The sequence below is a fragment of the Nylanderia fulva genome, unplaced genomic scaffold, assembly GCF_048542155.1.
Source record: "Nylanderia fulva isolate GAGA-0341 unplaced genomic scaffold, ASM4854215v1 Scaffold82, whole genome shotgun sequence".
Lineage (NCBI taxonomy): Eukaryota > Metazoa > Arthropoda > Insecta > Hymenoptera > Formicidae > Nylanderia > Nylanderia fulva.
The window spans coordinates 469,899-489,774 of NW_028190939.1; the positions used below are offsets into that span (position 1 = coordinate 469,899).

The following is a 19,876-nucleotide window of genomic DNA, read 5'->3' on the forward strand; positions in this document are numbered from 1 at the left end:
GACCGATTTTATTTTTTCTTGGCTCAAATTACTCGTGGCGATGCCGCCTTTCAGGTTATATTACGTGCAATTCAAAATTTTTTATATTTTAGTTGTTCTACACCCCCAAAGAATGGACTTTGATGGTGCAGGATAAGGAGACTTGTAGTGTCTTTTAAGGTCTTTTAGGGTTTGAACATGGCCGGAGACACTACCGCGTCTCCTGATCACAAAGAGAATATTTAACAGGGTATTTTACATCTTTAACACATTATTTTGCATGAACGTAAGTATCTCATAAAATATTAATTTTTCGTCGATCTTGTTTCAAAAATTTTGTATATAAAATATTGAGAAAAATCAAAATTTTTGAGAAAAACTATATAGTTTATAAATTTATATATTAATATAGTTAGAAGCAAAATCGTCTCCCAATTATCTCAAGAATCTTCCATTAACAGGTTTACTACTAATTCTGTGATATCCTGCATATATATTCTGCATATGTACAATATAAATTTAAATATTAATTAAAGAATATAGATATACGTATCAACACACGGACATAAGCGCGCGTGAGAGTGTGTGTGTGTGTGTGTGTGTGTGTGTCTGTACTATTATAAAATTAATATTTAATTATAATCCAAATATGTAAAGAATTAATTATCTTATAACTTTACACATTAACTTTATCAACATATTCACAAATTATAAAATCATTACCTGATTAAAGCAGCGATTATTTCGTCGCACCGAAAATTGTCGAAAACATCGATGATATGAACACGCGGCCAAGAACAACACGTGTGAAACGCGTGGCATCGAGCATATCATTCTAAATACAAGCCGCACGATTACGCACCCCTGTCGCGCAGCCTGCGGTCTAATCAGTTTGTGGCCGTGAGAAGACTGACATCTCAGCAACTAACTTCGGTAAGTCATATACATATAAAATTCTGTAAACTATCGTTCTAACATCATCATCGTCTTTAATGAAATGTAGAATCACTTAATTAGTAGTCAGCAATTAAGTTCGTTTATTATTAATAATTTATTTCGCGAGAACGACTAGCACTAAGCGACGGAACATTGTCATTTTTATGAACTTTTCGGGATCTTTTCGTGAATTTTTGAGATATTCGCATCTTATTTATTGGTTCCGTGATTATAATTATGATTTTACATATGGTTTTGCAATAGATATATTTCGGACGTGCTTTAATGTTACTCTTGTCGTTCGCGCATAAAAACTTGTTTACGCGCATCGACTCGTTATATCAGGTGTTCGAAATATCCAGATCTTATTTCATTTTATTATAATTCCAGATGTACTCAAACACCGAAATAGCAGAGAGAGATGTAAGTATTTTATTTTTCATTATAAAATACTATTATTTTTTATTATAAAAAACTAATACTCTTTATACATTTCAGATACCGATGAATGAAGCCGACCACGTCGCCGCCGAGCCCGTCGCCGCCGGCCCCGTCGCCGCCGGCCCCGTCGCCGCCGGCCCCGTTGCCGCCGACTATCGTAGAGGTTAGTTATATTTTAATTTAATTAAATTGATATAAGCTAGATTAATCGAAGATCGTTTAATTAACAATTAATATGATCGAAATCAATTAAAGATTATTTAATTGACAATTGATATAAACGAAATTAATCGGAGAACGATCGATTAACAATTAATACAAGCTAATTTAATTAAAAGTTTTTTAATTAACGATTAATATGAGTTAATTTTAATTAGAAGTTTTTTAATTGACGATTGAAAAAAACAGATTCAATCGAAGACAATTCAGTTGACAATTGATTTGAGCAGAAACAATTAAAAAATATTTAATTGACGATTAAATATAGCAAATTTAATGCGAATCTCTTCCATTAATGATTGACTTAAGAAAATCGATATAATTTCTCTATTTCCATTAATTAACAATGTGTAACGATTAATACAATTTAAATTTTAATCGAAGATGTTTGATTGATGATATTAATATGACTGAATTTAAATAATATATATCTTTTCCTTGGTTCTAGCAAAGTTATTGTACGTAATAGTTACAATATAAATAATAAATAATTTAGGTTTTTTGAACCATATTTTTATTCAGAACATTTTCAATTCATTATACATTTTATTATATTTAATTTAATTATATTTAATGTTAATATATACTTCTCGAATTTTTTTTATTTGTTCTAAAATAATAAATGTATAATATGTTATAATAAAATGTGTTGTACATATATACAATATATATTATAATTCAAAATTATTAATCAATAAATATTGTAGGAAGTTTGGTAATACAACGAAGTGTAACCATACAGTTTCCTTCTGGAGAACATTTCTGCAATCAACTAGGTAACCATTTCACAATGTTTTTACATATTACATTCAAATTGTGTTTATTTAATATAAATAATTATATGCATAATAGATATGCAACAAAACTATTATAACAATATATTTGCAATCCAGATATTATATGAAACTATTCACACACAAGAAAAATAATATTTTGAAAAGTAATTGCTGGTGTACGATTACATTTTTGTTTAATTGGCAAACAAATATTTAATAAAATTTATTAATTTAAAAAAAGGAAAAAGAAAAATGAATCTTTTCAATATAAAAAAAATATAAATATATAAATATATACATAATAACAAAATATATACATTCTAAGCATTTAAATAATAATACAATTTTAAAACAAGACCATTTATATAAATATTTATATACAACGTATTCTAATTATGTTATTCAATATTTTTCAATATTTCTCTTAATAATTTATTTATAATAAATAAACACAATTTGAATGTAATATGTAAAAACATTGTGAAATGGTTACCTAGTTGAATGCAGAAATGTTCTCCAGAAGGAAACTGTATGGTTACACTTCGTTGTATTACCAAACTTCCTGCAATATTTACATTGATTAATAATTTTGAATTATAATATATATTGTATATATGTACAACACATTTTATTATAACATATTATACATTTATTATTTTAGAACAAATGAGAAAAAATTCGAGAAATATATATTAACATTAAATATAATTAAATTAAATATAATAAAATGTATAATGAATTGAAAATGTTCTGAATAAAAATATGGTTTAAAAAACGTAAATTATTTATTATTTATATTGTAACTATTACGTACAATAACTTTGCTAGAACCAAGGAAAAGATATATATTATTTAAATTCAGTCATTTTAATATCATCAATCAAACATCTTCGATTAAAATTTAAATTGTATTAATCGTTACACATTGTTAATTAATGGAAATAAGAGAAATTATATCGATTTTCTTAAGTCAATCATTAATGGAAGAGATTCGCATTAAATTTGCTATATTTAATCGTCAATTAAATATTTTTTAATTGTTTCTGCTCAAATCAATTGTCAATTGAATTGTCTTCGATTGAATCTGTTTGTTTCAATCGTCAATTAAAGTACTTCTAATTAAAATTAACTCATATTAATCGTTAATTAAAAAACTTTTAATTAAATTAGCTTGTATTAATTGTTAATCGATCGTTCTCCGATTAATTTCGTTTATATCAATTGTCAATTAAATAATCTTTAATTGACTTCGATCATATTAATTGTTAATTAAACGATCTTCGATTAATCTAGCTTATATCAATCGTCATTGTAACGAAATCTAATTATTCTTTCTAAAATTAATCGTCAATTAAAAAAATTTTAATTAAATCTGTTCATATCATTTGTTCAATTATAAAAAATTTAATTGACATTTTGCCATCTCTGATACCCAGTAAACACGAAGGGATCATTTACGAAACAATTACATAATAATCTATATATGTATATGTTATGTTATAGATCGGCGAAACAAAACAATGACGTATCATTTATGTCAATAACGTAATGAATTTGTTATGCAATTTTGGTGTTACTTTGTTATGTAACATTTATGTATTTTGGTTAATATAAATGTGTATACTCTAAAAGTTTCGTAAATACTACGTAATTTTAATGACATAATTGTAACGTTATGTTAAATATGTAACATTAATATTATTTTGTTGATATCTATGTATATATTCTGTAAGAACCTTATTATAACTATTATATATAATTATAATATTTTGGTTAATATAAATGTGTATACTTTAAAAGTTTCGTAAATACTACGTAATTTTAATGACATAATTGTAACGTTACGTTAAATATGTAACGTTAATATTATTTTGTTGATATCAATGTATATATTCTGTAAAAACCTTATTATATAACTATTATATATAATTATAATAACGAAATTACGATGTCACATTAAATAAAAAAAATATCGCAATTTTGTTATTATACTGTATGTAATGATTATAATAAAGTTTTTACAGAATGTATACATTGATGTCAACAAAATAATGTTACGTATTTAATATAACGTTGCAATTAGTTATTAGAATTATGTAGCATTTACGAAACTTTTAGGATATACACATTTACATTAACCAAAATATATAAATGTTACGTATTTAACATAACGTTACAATTATGTCATTAAAATTACGTAGTATTTACGAAACTTTTAGAGTATATACATTTACATTAACCAAAATACATAAACGTTACGTATTTAACATAACGTTACAATTATGTCATTAAAATTACGTAGTATTTACGAAACTTTTAGAGTATACACATTTACATTAACCATAATACATAAATACATATATAATAAAGTAACGCCAAAATTACATAACAATTTTATATAACAATTATAGATTCATTACGTTATTGACATAAACGATACGTCACAGTTATGCAATAATTGCTAATTTCTTCTTTAACCGTTACGCGGTGTACGATTCTCTATTTATCTCGCATTCAAATTTCAGTCAGGAAAGTTTAAAGTTGATGAAATTGACGGTAACATCTGTGTTAATATAGAATTAAATTTTCTCATGTTGAGATCATGTCACAAAGAATAATGAGATTATCATAATGATAAATATCAATTAATTATTAAATTTAATAAACATTTAAATTATATATTGATTAAAAAATAAAGATTACATTTACTATCTCATTAACTAATTTTTCATATTTATCTAACTCATTTATTTTTTAATCAATATATAATTTAAATGTTTATTAAATTTAATAAACATTTAAATTATATATTGATTAAAAAATAAATATTATATATATTTATATTTATAAATAATTAATAATTAAGAAATATTTTCTTAAATATTATAATAATTATTAATATATAATATATTAAAATTTATTAATAATTAATTCTCTACTTCTCTATATATAAATATTTTAAAATATGTGATATAATAAAAGGCCAACTTAACGAGCTTATATGCTATTAATTGAAAAATTTATTTATTAATTTACTTCATACTATACAAAAGTTCAGATAAACGTTTCGACTGTACGACAGTCTTTCTCAATATCCTAATAATATGTTAAAAAATTAATTTAGTCATTTCGACATCATAAATAAATACAACAATTATAAGATTATATGACGAACGCAGTACAAATTCATGTATGTTGGCATGAGTTAGAGCGTCAGATGCTGTTATATTATGTAACCACTGTGAACAAATTAATATATCCGCTCAAATATTACATTTAGACTTTTAATAAATAGTATTAACTTACTTTTTTGTCAACGAACATAACACTTTTTTAAAAAATTATTTCTTTTTACTTAACATAGTCACAATGTGTACTTTTTTAAAAAACAAATCGATATCTGTATCTTACAATGTCGGCGCGCTGTATATATACCCAATTTTTAAGATGACGTAGACAATTTTTTTAGAATATCATAATAAGAACCGTCAAGACGCTCGGTGTCCTTTTTTAGGTTGATACTGTTGTTTTCTTCTTTAATATATATCATTTCTGATATCAACCTTTTATAATAATTCTTTTCATAATCTAGGATTTTTGTGTCGTTCCAATTGAAATTGTGTGTAAATTTTACAATATGATCAGAAACCACCGAGTGCCTTGCTGAATCTAATCTAATATTATTTTTATGTTCATTTACTCTTGTACCTAATTGTCTTTTCGTCTGTCCTACATATGTAGCATCACAATTATTACATGAAATCTTATATATGACCCCTGAATTATTTTGGAGCTTATCTCTGTCTTTTTGCGTTTTTATGAATCTGTTTAATTTCTTTAGACATCTGTATCCTACTGTTATATTTGATTTCTTTAATTCTGATGCTACTAGTTCCGAGATTCTTTCAATATAAGGTATCGCTATGAATTTTTTATTATTGTCATTATTTATGATTTCGTTATTTATATCTTGAGTCATTTCTTTGTTTAATCTATTAACAATAAGGAACTTCAGTCTATTATTGATTTCTGAGAAAATGAGATCAAGAGGATAACTATTGCTCAATAAAATCTCTATGATTAATGTTAAATTTTTACTATGAAAACGGGGATGTGATAATAATATTGACCGGTCTACTAAATTATATATTACACTTTTTTTGTGGCATATAGGATGATTTGAATGATATGAGAGTGTTCTACCCGAAAATGTTTTTTTCTGAAACCAATCTATGTATATTATGTTATTTATAATTTTGAGTGAGATATCTAAAAAACTTATGCTACGGTTATCTTCTCTTTCTATTGTGAATTTTAATCTATCGTGACAATCATTAAATTTTTCTACTAGATATGTGACTTGATCTTCCGGCAAGCAAAGCAAGATATCATCGACGTAGCGATAGTAAAACCTTATATTAACCTTTATAGTTTCAAGAATCCTAGTTTCTATATCTTGCATAACAATATCCGCAATAATTGGAGATAAAGGCGATCCCATAGGAGTTCCATGTATTTGTTTATAGATCGTTTCGTTGAATGTGAAGTACGTTGAAGTCAAAATGAATTTAATTACATTAACAAACTCATTTTTGTCTATTGATGTGTGGTTTTCAATGTAATGCCATCTATTACTTATGCTGTCTATTGCAAGGTCCACAGGAACATTTGTGAACAACGATATCACATCCAAAGATACGATTGTTTCATTGTTATTTAATTTAAGATCAGACAAAGCGTTGCACAATTCAAAACTATTGTTAACATGACTTTTCCCTTTGGGTAAACTTGTCACTAAAATGTTGTGTAAATATGCAGCTAAATGATGTAGTGCTGTATTGACCGACGATACTATTACTCTGAATGGAACATTTTCCTTGTGAATTTTGGGCAAGCCATATGCTTTAGGAAGCAATGAATCACTGGAACTTAAACAATAATAGTCTTTTTTTGTGATCCATTCATTTTTTAACCATTGTTTTAAATTTTTGTTAAGGTCTTTTTCTATTTTTATTATTGGATTGTTTTTGATTGTCATATAATTATCTTTGTCATTTAATAATTCTTCAACTTTGTCTATATAAAATTATTAAATGACAAAGATAATTATATGACAATCAAAAACAATCCAATAATAAAAATAGAAAAAGACCTTAACAAAAAGTTAAAACAATGGTTAAAAAATGAATGGATCACAAAAAAAGACTATTATTGTTTAAGTTCCAGTGATTCATTGCTTCCTAAAGCATATGGCTTGCCCAAAATTCACAAGGAAAATGTTCCATTCAGAGTAATAGTATCGTCGGTCAATACAGCACTACATCATTTAGCTGCATATTTACACAACATTTTAGTGACAAGTTTACCCAAAGGGAAAAGTCATGTTAACAATAGTTTTGAATTGTGCAACGCTTTGTCTGATCTTAAATTAAATAACAATGAAACAATCGTATCTTTGGATGTGATATCGTTGTTCACAAATGTTCCTGTGGACCTTGCAATAGACAGCATAAATAATAGATGGCATTACATTGAAAACCACACATCAATAGACAAAAATGAGTTTGTTAATGTAATTAAATTCATTTTGACTTCAACGTACTTCACATTCAACGAAACGATCTATAAACAAATACATGGAACTCCTATGGGATCGCCTTTATCTTCAATTATTGCGGATATTGTTATGCAAGATATAGAAACTAGGATTCTTGAAACTATAAAGGTTAATATAAGGTTTTACTATCGCTACGTCGATGATATCTTGCTTTGCTTGCCGGAAGATCAAGTCACATATCTAGTAGAAAAATTTAATGATTGTCACGATAGATTAAAATTCACAATAGAAAGAGAGGATAACCGTAGCATAAGTTTTTTAGATATCTCACTCAAAATTATAAATAACATAATATACATAGATTGGTTTCAGAAAAAAACATTTTCGGGTAGAACACTCTCATATCATTCAAATCATCCTATATGCCACAAAAAAAGTGTAATATATAATTTAGTAGACCGGTCAATATTATTATCACATCCCCGTTTTCATAGTAAAAATTTAACATTAATCATAGAGATTTTATTGAGCAATAGTTATCCTCTTGATCTCATTTTCTCAGAAATCAATAATAGACTGAAGTTCCTTATTGTTAATAGATTAAACAAAGAAATGACTCAAGATATAAATAACGAAATCATAAATAATGACAATAATAAAAAATTCATAGCGATACCTTATATTGAAAGAATCTCGGAACTAGTAGCATCAGAATTAAAGAAATCAAATATAACAGTAGGATACAGATGTCTAAAGAAATTAAACAGATTCATAAAAACGCAAAAAGACAGAGATAAGCTCCAAAATAATTCAGGGGTCATATATAAGATTTCATGTAATAATTGTGATGCTACATATGTAGGACAGACGAAAAGACAATTAGGTACAAGAGTAAATGAACATAAAAATAATATTAGATTAGATTCAGCAAGGCACTCGGTGGTTTCTGATCATATTGTAAAATTTACACACAATTTCAATTGGAACGACACAAAAATCCTAGATTATGAAAAGAATTATTATAAAAGGTTGATATCAGAAATGATATATATTAAAGAAGAAAACAACAGTATCAACCTAAAAAAGGACACCGAGCGTCTTGACGGTTCTTATTACGATATTCTAAAAAAATTGTCTACGTCATCTTAAAAATTGGGTATATATACAGCGCGCCGACATTGTAAGATACAGATATCGATTTGTTTTTTAAAAAAGTACACATTGTGACTATGTTAAGTAAAAAGAAATAATTTTTTAAAAAAGTGTTATGTTCGTTGACAAAAAAGTAAGTTAATATTATTTATTAAAAGTCTAAATGTAATATTTGAGCGGATATATTAATTTGTTCACAGTGGTTACATAATATAACAGCATCTGACGCTCTAACTCATGCCAACATACATGAATTTGTACTGCGTTCGTCATATAATCTTATAATTGTTGTATTTATTTATGATGTCGAAAAGACTAAATTAATTTTTTAACATATTATTAGGATATTGAGAAAGACTGTCGTACAGTCGAAACGTTTATCTGAACTTTTGTATAGTATGAAGTAAATTAATAAATAAATTTTTCAATTAATAGCATATAAGCTCGTTAAGTTGGCCTTTTATTATATCACATATTTAATTGTATACGAGCCGAAGTTTAATTTATAAAATATATATATATAAATATTTTATTATTTTAATAAATAATTAATTATTAATTAAATAAATGATTTATAATAAATTTATAATAGTTATTAAATATATTCTAATTAATAAAATATTTATATATTTTATATAAATATTAACCTTATATTATTATAACATTTTATTATAACATATTATACATTTATTATTTTATACCATACCTAGATATACCTAAATGTACCATATTATCTAATTACTAAAATAATTTCTTTTTTAATTACAGTTTACAGAGGAAGACGCGCCGGAGTTCGCGTCCAAGAGGAGCGCTTTATGCGCTTCCTCATGAAACTGTCCTCGCCGAATTATTATTGGGGCAACAGGCCGAGGAGGGGCGGACGAGAAGGCGGACGAGGACGGGGACGGCGAAACGCCTAATAGCATATACATACATTATATATACATAAATAAATATACATATATATACATTCTTCATTTTATTTAAATAAAAACCCTATCGAGAGACACGGTAGTGTAACGCGACCAGGTAAGGGCATAGCCGAGACACCGTATATCTTAACGCGAGTCGGACATTTGAGTCTTTATAATATTTTGAATCCTCAATAACGGCAGAAGCAATCGAGTTTATACTAGACTTAATCGATACACGTATTCACACGTATACAACACATGCGCACACATATATCACACGTACACAACACATGCAAGATGCATGTAGTGGTAATTTTGTCCATCTCGCACGTTTTACAACAGACGGCGTTAGTAGTGCTCCGCGATATTGGCAGCGTGCGGGGTTATGTAAAAAAAATAATAAATATTGACGTGCGGGGTATAAAATAAATATTGATACGTTATCATTTTAAACTATTTCTTTTATAAAAATAATTACTTTCTTGCTACACTACCATCCTACTATTCCTTTTTTTATAAGTACCTGCATAATTATTGATGTAAAATAAGGAAGCGATCTTTACCAATAATAATTATTTATATACTTATGAAAGATGTAGTACAATGGTAGCGTTGCAGAAAATTATTATGAAAAAATAGTATAAATAAAATGATAACGTAACATAATAAAAGTATTTAATAAATATCAAAAAGTTGCAAATATCATTATATAAATATATATTTATAAAAGAATATGTTTATGATATACTAAACATGTGATATGCAATACTGCATATATGTAATTATATATAATATAAAAAAATATATCACATAATATACGAATACATCAGAATATTTAAAGTCTTCAAAGTGATGATAGTTCACATGATGTCAGATTTACCAAATGTTGACTTTGAACGAGATGTATATCAATTTATTGTAAGTAATGCAAGAAAACTTGAAGAGTTTATTTTTGACCAGCAGTTTTTCTCATTGAAATATTAATTCTTATATTTAGAGTAAAACAAAAAAACTTGAAGAGTTTATTTTTGACCAGCAGTTTTTCTCATTGAAATATTAATTCTTATATTTAGAAATGTATGTAGAAGTTATAATATGCTCTATTACACATTTAAGGAGGCATATATAAATTATCAATTTTGATATTTTGACATGTTATGTAACAAGAGAAACATGATTATTCTTCATTAATAATATCAGAGGAGGCCACTTTTATATTCTACTTAATTTGTAGTTTCTTATTACTACTAAAATAAATGTACTTTTAATAAGAGTAAATATAAAAAGCGATTTATAAATCATTGTCCGAAAAAAGATGTATAAGCTATGTCAAAGCTGATCTAAAATTTTTATGAAATCAGCTATAAATATTTTAGAAAGAAAATTAAATAATATAAAATTATGTTACTCAAAGAAATGTTTTGTGTGTACACACCGATAAAGTTAAAAAAAAAAGTAAAATTATTTGATACAGCAAAAATTGGAAAGTTTATCTGCTCTAAAATGCAAGATGCCAAGTCAAAAATTAAAATTTAAAAACTTATGCAAATTTAAAATTAATATAAAATAAAAAGAAATAATAAAATTTTAGTTAAAAAAACTGGGCGCGCTGCTAAATAATATTCTAATGATATTAAAATTAAATTGTTACTTTTAAACTCATTGCAATTAAAAGGGGGGAGAAAGAATGAAAGAGGGTTAGAGAGGACGAAAGAAAGTGAAAGAGGACGAAAGAGGGTGAGAGGGAATGAAAGAGGGTGAAAGACGACGAAACAGGGTGAAGAGGGTTGAGAGGGAATGAAAAAGGGTGAGAGAGGACAAAAGAGGGTGAAAGAGGACGAAAGAGGGCGAAAGAGGGTGAAAGAGGACGAAAAAGGGTGAAAGAAGACGAAAGAGGGTGAGAAAGGACGTACGAGGGGGGAAAAATTTTGGGGGGGAGGGGGGGGGGGGGGGAAAAAAAGGGTGGGGACCCAAAGGGGGGAAAAAGGGGGGGAAAAAAAAAAAGAGAGTGGGGAAAAAAAAAGGAAAGGGGGAAAAAAGGAACCAAAAGGGGGAAAAATTCGAAAAAAGGGGTAAAAAGGCCAAAAGGGGGGAAAGGGGCGGGAAAGGGTTTTAAAAAAAGGGGGAAAAAAAGGTGAGAGGGAAAAAAGAAAGGGGGGAAAAAAAATAAAAAAGGGGGGGGGAAAAAAATTAAAAGGGGGAAAGGCCCAAAAGGGGAAAGGGAAAAAAACGAAAAGGGGAAAAAATGAAATGGGGAAAAAAAAAAAAAAAGAGTGAGAAAACAAAGGGGAATTAAAAAAACGAAAAAGGGGGGGAAAAAAATTTTAAAAAGGTTTAGAAGGGCGAAAAAAGGGTTAAAAAGGGAAAAACGAAAAAAGGGGGAAAACGAAAAGGGGGAAAGGGACCAAAGGGGGAAAGGGCAAGGGGAAAAAGGGGGGGTTAAAGGCCAAAGAGGGGGGGAAAAGGGGGGGGAAAAGGGGAAAAGGGGTTTTTTAAGAACAAAAAAAAAGGGGGAAAAGATTTTTAAAGAAGAAAGGGGGGAAGGACAAAAGGGGGGAAAAGGGAAAAATGGGGAAAAGGGAAAAAGGGGGGAAAAGGGGGCGAAAAGGGGAAAGGCCCAAAGAGGGGGGAAAGAGGGCGAAAAAAGGGGTTTAAAAAAAAAAAGGGGGGAAAAGGGCAAAAGGGGAAAAGGGCAAAAGAGTAAAGGGATGAAGATTTTAAAATAAAAAGGGGGGAAAAGGCAAAGGGTTTTAAAACGACAATTAAAAAAGAAGACGAAAGGGGGAAAAATTTTTAAAACGAAAATGGTTTTTAAAAAAAAAAAGGGTTTAAAAAGGGGGAAAAACAACAAGGGGGGGAAAAAACAAAAAACCCGAAAAAAATAACAAAGATTTTTTTGGGGGGAAAAAAACTTTTTGGGGGGGTGGGGGGGGGATGGGAGGGGAAAAGGGGGGGGGAAATTGAGGGGGGGTGAGGAATACAAAGATTTTATACCCGGGGAAAGCGGGATGCTCCGGCCCCTTTTTTAAAAACCCAAAAACCCAAAAAAAACAAAAACTCCTTTTCCCCACCATCAAAATCCTTTTTGGGGGGGTAAACTACTAAATATAAAAAAATTTTTAAATTTTTGTAAAATAACCTGAAAGGGGGGCATCGCCCCCCTAATTTTGGGCCCAAAAAAAAATAAAAACGGGCAAGCCCCGGAGATCAAACCCGGGAAAAAAATTATTTTTTATGAAAAAAAGAATTAAAGCGTCTTCTTCTTCTTTTTTTTTTTTCTTTTTTCTGCCCCGTATAAATTTTTTCACCTTTAAAACACCCCCCCAACTTCCCCCCCCCCTTTCCCTCCCCCCCTCCCCCCCCCACCCTTACCCCCACCCCCCCAAATCCCTCCCCCCCCCCCCCCCAAACCCCCCCCTTTTTTCCCTTTTTTAAAAATCTTTCTTCCCCCTCACCCCCTTTGTCCCTTTAACCCTCTTTCACCCTTTTTGTCCCTTTTTTATCATCTTTGCCCCTTTTTTCCCCCCTTTTCGGGCCCCCCTTTTCCCCCCTTCATTTTCCCCCCCAACCCCCTTTTTACCCCTTTTTATTCCCTCCCCCCCCTTTCGGGGGTTTTCCCCCCTCTTTGTCCCCTTTCCCCCCCCTTTTGTCCTCCCTTTTAACCCCCTTTTGTCCCCTTTTTTCCCTTTTGTCCCACCCCCCCTCCCCCCTTTTTTTTTCCCCTTTTTCCCCCCTTTTTTCCCTCTTTCGTCCTTTTTCCTCTTTTCCCTTTTTTTCTTTTTCAACCCCCTTTTCGGCCCTTCCCTTTTACCCTTTTTTCGTCCTCCTCACCCCATCTTTCATTTTCCCCCCTCTTTTAAAACCCCTTTTATTTCCCCCCCCACCCCCTTTTGGGGGTTTTTTCCCCTTTTTTCCCCACCCCCTTTTTGTCCCCACCCCTTTTGTCCCCCCCCCCCCCCCCTTTCGCCCTTCCTTTTTCCCCCCCCCTTTCACCCCCGGGGGCCCACCCCCTTCAATTTCCCCCCAAAACCCCCTTTGGGCTCTTTCACCCCCGGGGCCCCTTTACCCCCATTTTTCCACCCCGGCCCCCCACCCTTTTTTACCCCCCCCCTTTCCAACCCCTTCATCCCCCACCCTTTTCACCCCTTTCCCCCCTTTTGGCCCCAAAACCCCTTTGTCCTCTTCACCCTCGTCCTCCCCTACCCTTTTTTCAATTTTTTCTCACCCTTTTACCCCTTCGGCCCTTTTTACCTTTTTTTACTTTTTCGCCCCCCTCAAACCCCCCAATCTTTTTCCCCCCTCTTTTCCCCCCTCTCCCCCCTTTTTGACCCTTCCAAAACCCCCTTGGGCCTCCTCACCCTCTTTGTCCCCTTTTACCCCCTTCGCCCTTTACCCCTTTGACCCCGGCCTTTTTAAACCCCCGTCCCCTCACCCCCCACCCTTCAAACCCCTTTCGTCCCTCAACCCCTTTTCCGGGCAAACCCCTTTTGCCCCCGGCCCACCCCCTTTGGCCTCCCACCAAACCAAAAACAAAAAAGGGGAAGGGGGCCCCGCCTGTTTAAAAGGGAAGGGGCCTCAAAAATTTTAAAACCCAGGTTTTAAAAATGAAAAAAAATTACTGGAATTCCCGAGTTCCCCAAATTTTTTAATATCGAAAAAAGGGGGTTTTTTTCAAGTAATGGCAGTAGAGTCAAATACATACGTACGTATATGCAGTTTTTTGCTGTTAATTGTACTTGAACGAAAAAAATCATTAAATGATTTAAATATAGCACATTTTTAATCAAGAACTTATATAATCGAACTCTGTTTAGGAAAAGGTAGAACATTTCATTGCCTCTGCCTTTACAAGAAACATTGGATAAGGTATGTCCTCCGGAAGATCCTATAAATTTGAATCACGAGTTGCACATTCTCGTTCGAGGTATACCCAAGAAATCTAAAGTGGTTTGGGAAAATTTGGTAGATATTAATAAAATGTATAAGGCTTTACAATAGTTGAAAGAAAATAATCCTCATTACTCAAAAATTTGTCTTCCAGTGTCATCTGATGATCTATTAAAGGATAAGTTGCAGGAAACAGAATATAGGATTGTCGATGAGGAAAGCGACAATGACGAAATAATTGAGGTGGTTGAGGAATTACCAGCATTGAATTTGTACAATGTACAGCAAAACAAAAATAATAATGATCAAACCGTTTTAAAACGTACGGCTTTTCTCACACAAATCACTGAACATTCGGATATTAACGATCAGTATACAATATACCCAATACACGCGAAAAGAATCGATAACGAATCTGCATTGAAGCTTATCAAATGGTGAAAATTGAAGATTTTCCAATGGATAATCGTTATAAATATCTGGATGTCATGTGTTTCCCTGATTTATATCCTGATGGTGTCAATGGACAACGAGAAGATAGAAACTTTGCATTGCCGGAATATTTATTTATTAGAACACGATTGATGTCGAAACATAGTAGATTCAGGTTGAATCTGCAGTATCTGTTCTTCCTCTCAATGATGCTAACTACCGACAGTTGAAATGTGGTATCTATTATACGATGATGGTTACTAACCCACGAGAGAGATACACTGCTGGTAGATACTTGAACGAATTGAAAGGTTACCAATTAGAATCGAATTTAATGAGTATTTTCGCAAAATTGAAAAATACGGATCAATTTTGGCGACAACCGTCCAATAATGTAAAATGCATGACTTTGCATTACGGTCCAGCGACGTGGTTTTTGACTTTGAGTCCTAGTGAATGGAAATGGTCCGATTTGGGTGAATATTTACGAGATATGAATCCCGATAAAGAGAAGTTAGGCATCAGCGAACTAATCGCATACGATCCTGTAAGTACTTCTAGATTCATGTGCATAAAATTCAAAGCCATGATTGATTTTATTTGTTCGTCCGATAATCCAATAGGAAAGGTTATTCATTACTTCTGGCGACTGGAATATCAACGTAGAAGTATCCAGCACATGCATTGTATGATTTGGATAAAAGATGCTCCAGTATTAGGAAAATCGCCGGATGAAGAAGTTGCTACGTTTATTCAAAAATACGTAACGTGTGAAATTCCAGATGAAAATGTTTCGCCAACGTTGTACGATACGGTAATAAGTGATCAGAATCATAAACATAACTCGTATTGCATGCGTACGAAAAAAAACGGAAACTAATATATACAGAAAGTGTCGGTTCGATTTTCCTCGGCCAGTTTACTGAGAATTTCGTTTTAAGAGACGTTATCACTTCGATAGTCGGTAGAAAAAATTTACACAGTAAGAGTAGATTGTACGATCTTCCTCGCAAGGAGTCGGAAAGGTTTATAAATGATTATAATCCGTCTATCAAATTAGCCTGGAGGGAAATATGGACATACAATTTATTAGAGAAAAATCAGAGTTTTTAAACTCATATTTAACAAAATACACGACAAAGTCGGAAAAATGCAATACAGACTTTGAAGTGATATATCGAATAAGTCCTTGGCATCGAAACTGTGGAATTTTGCAATGCGTTCATTAAATAACAGAGAATGCGGTGCTTTAGAAGCTGCGGATACACTATTAGGGAATCCCTTGTACGGTACGGATAATGATACCATGGTCAAATGGATTCGATGTTAATGAGATGAGAAATAGAAAAGTTAAAACATTTAATGAAATTTAAGCTCTTGATGAAAATTCTACGAATATTTACTGTTCGTCACTCATCGATGATTACTATCCAAATAGACCTCAGGAATTAGAATCATTGAATTTGTACGATTTTGCCAGATTCTGGGAAATTACGAAACAGATGTCAAATAATGACGAAGTCAAGTGTTACAAACTGGCATCGGGTTTATTTTTAAAAAAAACGAAAAAAGGGTTATTTAATTAACCATTATCGATTTAATATAAAAACTGAGCCCGAAAAATACTTTATACTCGCTGCTTCTTCTGTTCAAACCATGGAGAGATTTGAGTGAACTCAAAGGTACATTCGAGACTTACACGGATGCCTTTAAGAATTCAGAGTCTGTTTTAACGAAGGCAATGAAATATCACGAAAGGCTCGAAGAAATACAGAAAGCTTTTGAGAACGTTGCTGAATTAATCGAGAAGCGCGAAAATGATCTGAAAACAGCAGACAGAGACAAATCCGATGACGATGAACTGGATTGTAATCCGATAGAAGCTGACGACGCGATAAAAGATCTGGAAGATTTTGGTAAGATTGACGACCCGATTGATTTATCGCAAATGATGTCGCAATTGAACAAAGACCAGAAAAAAGTTTTTGATGGAGTATGCCAAGTTTTACAAGATAAGAATCAGATTCTGCGACTGTACGTAAGTGGCGAGGGTGGTACAGGGAAAAGTTTTCTAATTGAAACGATTAAACATTAGATCAGAATAAATTTGGAAAAAACGACTGCCATATCTGCTCCCACGGGTATCGCAGCATTCGATATCGATGGCTTGACAATCCATAGAATGTTTCAACTACCGGTTAATCATGAATCTACAACCAAAATATACGCATTTGTCAGACATGGTCTTGAAAACTTTGAGAGACAAATTAAAGAATGTCGAATTATTTATAATCGAAGGAATTATATGTAACAATGCAATGATGGATTTAGGAACGACTGTATTCAGTGATGGTCAAGCCTATGTAAGTTTGTTACGAGTAAGTAAATTGGAAGGCCTACATTTGATAAATTTCAATCCAGCATCAGTTAAAGCAAACTCGAGAGCCATTGTAGAATATAATCGACTGAGATCTATATTCAAATCTGAACTGCCACAAATCAATCCGTCCGAGAAAAAGGTTGTGAAAATGTACGATCGTCGATGGGATATCCCTAATATCATTGATGATATGCAGAATTATGATTGTGAGGAACCAGAAAGTATAGTTACGTGGAAAATATATGGCCTTTGCAATAACGATGCTGTTTCGTGTTACGCTAATGTAATATTACAATGTGCGTTTCATTGCGTACGTATTAGGCAACAAATACTGAAAAATAAAGCATCGAATGCATTGATTGATGCTATCTGCGCGTATGGTGAACGTAAATATTGCAACATTCAAGCGGTTAGAAGATCTGTCGGAAAACGCTTCGAAGAACGAACACAACAAGATGTTTCGGAATTTTTACGGCTCTAATGTCGACGTATTCCGACATCAATGATGTATTAAAACTCGAATTAAAGCACGTAACATGTTGCTCGAATGTCAAATGTAATTACAATGTAACTAAGCTGGAAAGCAGTAGTTTGTTAATATTACCTATACATTCGACATTAAAAAGGAAAAAAGGTGTCACTCTACAAAGTTTGATTAATGTAGAATTTTCTAAATGGGAAACGATAAACGGCAATTGTAACGAAATGTAAAGGCACCGTGTTGAAAAAGAAAACCGTATTCGAATCAACTTTATCCGTCGTAGTAATACAGCTCAATTTATATACTTTTGTAAACGGTGCTTCTAAAAAAATTATCAACAATCGGATTACCGCCGTGCCGACGAGTAATATCACGATTAATAAAAAAAAGTACAAGCTAATAAGCGCTATATTTCACGAAGGGTGAAGAAATAAATCGTGGTCACTACACGTGTATGTTGAAGAGCTGACACAAAATCGGAATGGTATTACTCTAATGATATGGAAGTGTTCAAGAAAAAATGGCCCAAAGGAAGCACAAGGGGCATACATATTGTTCTTAGACAGATTAAATAATGGCGCTGTATAAAGGCTGCCGTAAACGCTACATTAAAACATCAACTGTTCTAGCGCTGTATAAAAGTTGCCGTAAGCGGCCAAAATAAATATCGGCTGCTCTGGCGCTTTATAAAAGCTGCTGTAAGCGCTGCATTAAAACGAGTGCAATAAGTTTCTAATTTGACCTAGGCTTCATGACATTTCAAAAAGTATCATCAAGAAAAAATTATCAGACAGAAATATGTATGTCGTGTTAAAATCGGGAGAGACGAAGAAAATATATGGTTGCGTTCTCACGAGAATGGGCGATGGAGGGGCCCATTCTTTATTTCAATATTCATATACAAGAATATAAATTCATTCTGTGGCAATTGAAATAAATGGGTCAATGTATCGTTAAAAGTTATTACAATTATACAAACATTTACATATATGATTAATAAAATATATATGTATACTATAATATAATTATATATTTGTATATATGTACATATATACCATATATTTCCAATTATTTTGAACTGTATTGCATAAATTGTTACTTATACAAGTTATGTGATAAGAATCGAAAATACATATATTTGTAATACTTGAATTACTAAAAGCTGCTCTTATATATCTGTACTTTAAAAAGTAAGTGATATCCTAAAAAAATCATAAAAATGAAAAGGTCAGGCCATGTTCAAAAGAAGGTACTCAAAAATTTAAACGATCTAATAATAAATTATCACGAAAAGTAACTGATATGTTATTCACGGTGCCAGTTCAAAGTGAACATACGTAAAGTGTATATTATCTAAATTTAGTAATAATATATTACCATGAAAAAGTAACTGTGATATTTTATTCAAGGTGCAAGTTCACATTGAAATATACATACATATAAGTAAAACTGATTACAATTTGATTCTAGAAAATAAGTGCGATATGTTTATTCTTAGTGCACAAAATATAATAGTCGTTATAGAGATTTGATTTGAAATTCATACTAGCCCGTACAATGAAAAATAATTGCTCGTAAATTCCAGAGTACCATTTGTTAATGGACTCAGAAAAATAACATGGCGGCCTGCTCTCAAAAAACTTTCGATGGGTAGAAAAATAATTGAAAATAAGAGTTGTGAAAATTGTATAAATTAAAAACCTCCAATCTTTCTTTAGTAAA

The 19,876-nt window shown here is 31.3% G+C and overlaps 1 long non-coding RNA gene across 1 annotated transcript; it reads left to right on the top strand.

Moving 5' to 3' along the window:
• Window positions 1-365: 365 nt before the first annotated feature.
• Window positions 366-10,028, top strand: LOC146719918 (uncharacterized). Its single transcript, XR_014926318.1, has 4 exons — window positions 366-912; window positions 1,306-1,338; window positions 1,414-1,519; window positions 9,829-10,028. It is a non-coding gene; the product is annotated as an uncharacterized LOC146719918 (long non-coding RNA).
• The last annotated feature ends 9,848 nt before the right edge of the window (window positions 10,029-19,876 follow it).